Below are 2,533 nucleotides of genomic sequence, written 5' to 3'. Positions count from 1 at the left end.
TGTATCTATCAGTTGTATTTTTAGCCAACTGCTGTTGTTGATGGTGTCCTTACTTGAGCTGATATCTTTGTTTAATCATGTAAGACAGTTAATATATCAGACACAAACAATGTTCCACCAAAAACCCACTGGATTGTAAAATTATCCACTGATGTAATATGGTAATATTTATTTAATGTAATGACTATGTACGATATGTATCTGCATCTCGTGTTGTGTAGAGCACAACTGGAGGATACTGTTTCCCTGGTTTATTCTATACCTCAGTATCTTGAAGCCAGTCCAAACATTGGTTTGGGCTCTTCATTGATTTCTGCATGTCCTTTAACTTTAGCTTTTCATTTTACAATTAAAATAAAAGACAAATAACTCAAGAAATTTGTTTTGGAGTTTGTATCTAACTGAAATCAATTTGTCAAGTCTGTTAAAAGGTTTTAAGGTGTTTTAAGGCTTCAACTTTCAACAACGACCTGTTCACCATTCCCCTACTCAGTGTGCATGAAATGGTCATTTGTCTCATTCAGGCTTAAGTGTGTTCATTTTGCACACAAAAGTGGTTGACACAATAGCAATAGGAGCAGAGTATTTCTGGGGGCCGGGCCTCACTGATTACTGTACAAAAGCACAAGATTATCAGTGATTTGACTGAAACTGGATCATATTTTATGGAGAGAATATTGTCTGATTTTCCCTCTAATGACCTTTGGCTGCTCGTCCTGAACTCCACTAACTGCAAATGCTGTTGTAATGTAGCTGCTGTTAGCCTGCAACTGAACGGTGATCAGCAGCCTCTCAGTGAACACAACCTCAGAGACAGACTGAGGACAGTTTGACGACAGTGGTACCGAGGTGATTTACAGAGTTTCCAGATGGACTTGTTGCTAACAGAAGCTAACTGGGGGACGTAACACACAGAGCTATTAGCTACCAAGAGAAGTCCCTCCCTAACTGCCTGCTTTTACAGAAAATATGTAAACATGCGGAAGCAAATAGCTCTCTGATTTCCATTTCACCTGGATTTTAATGTAACCCGCACAAAAGATGTAGAGACGAGGAAAATAAACACTCAGCAGAATACAGTTAAACTCAGGTTGACCAAGGTTGAACTGAAGCAACAAACACTGCAGGACACTTTTAAAGGGAGAGAGATATTCCTTCCAGACAGCAACAAGACCATAAAACATTACAGAGGGATTGTTAGGCTATTTTATGGCCTATTTTGTTATTAAGTATTTAAAATAGTATATAATATATTAATATTGATATATTAAGTATAAAATACATTAAGGAACAGCTTGGTTGCAGAAAGTATTGGATCAGGACTTTGTATCAGCAGATATTAAATGGGTATCAGGGGCGGAAAAAAACCTTATATTCAAACATATTTACCATAGCATCAAGAGTCGTGGATTTTCACTGGTATTGGTATTTACTACTAAACTTCTGGTATTGTGACATCCCTACTTAGAAGTTGTATGTTTTGCTATGTTTTATGTTTAGTGTTAATTGTGTTGTTTAGCTATCTGAACCTTGCTTTAACATGTTGGCTACAGTGTCAGACTGGACCATTTTGGACTGCTGTTGTAATATTGAGGGATGTTCTCCCCATCGACTGGTTGAATTTCCTTTGGTTGACTAGAGCCCTACTGACTGTAAACACAGAGGACTCGAAACTGTAATAACTCAGCAATACATGTCAGTAAAAATGTTGCTTTTAATCTGTTCTGCCCTCATCGTGGGAAATTCTTTGTTAAACATATTTTTTTACAAGTTAGTTTATTAAAAACTTTGTCAATATAAGTTCCATGGTATCTTTAGCTATCTACAGTTTCTATTTTCTGTCCTTTAACCATGGTCTGGGAAGGTGGAAGTGATGTCTTAAGGAAGTCAATAACCGTATCTTAGGTTTTGGAGACCTTTAGTCTCAGAAAGTGATCATCACACCACTGTGCAAAACCATTGAACACAGGCACATTTAATGGCTCAAATCCATGAAGCAGACTGACAACAACTGTGTCAACTGCAAATTTAAGAAGTCATTAGTGTGGAGGATGAGCAGTATACTGGACTCTCTCTCACTGTCTGGTGAGAGTCCTGCTTGGTTAATACCATGCAAGTAATAAACTAGGCCTTATTAAGGTAGCATCAATGTAACATTGGGTACAGTATGTGATAATAGTATCTCCTCCTGGTTTATGACTGTGTGCAGATTTTGTGCTTTTAATTGATTCTTTTTAATTCCCTATCACCAGGTGTGGCATTGCCATTGATAATGTATTCATGCATCATTAGTCAAGGCAGCATTGTGACAATCAGCAAGCTTAACCTGACTTATGCCTTCATAGCTATACCTTTTAAGATTATTCTGTACTTATTTAATTAGGAATGTTCATGGCGACTAATTTCCCTGTTGGAAATTTAAATTCAGAATAGTCGACTAATCTAAAAGGTAAAAAAAAATAGTGAAAATTGAGCCCAATATTTTTGACATTATATTACATACAACATTTGATAAGGTTAATCATCAACAGAG

Source organism: Morone saxatilis, unplaced genomic scaffold (assembly GCF_004916995.1).
Source record: "Morone saxatilis isolate NCDOM2014 unplaced genomic scaffold, NCSU_SB_2.0 Contig12, whole genome shotgun sequence".
In the NCBI taxonomy this organism is placed as follows: Eukaryota; Metazoa; Chordata; class Actinopteri; family Moronidae; genus Morone; species Morone saxatilis.
Note: the sequence above shows the minus strand (reverse complement) of the source record.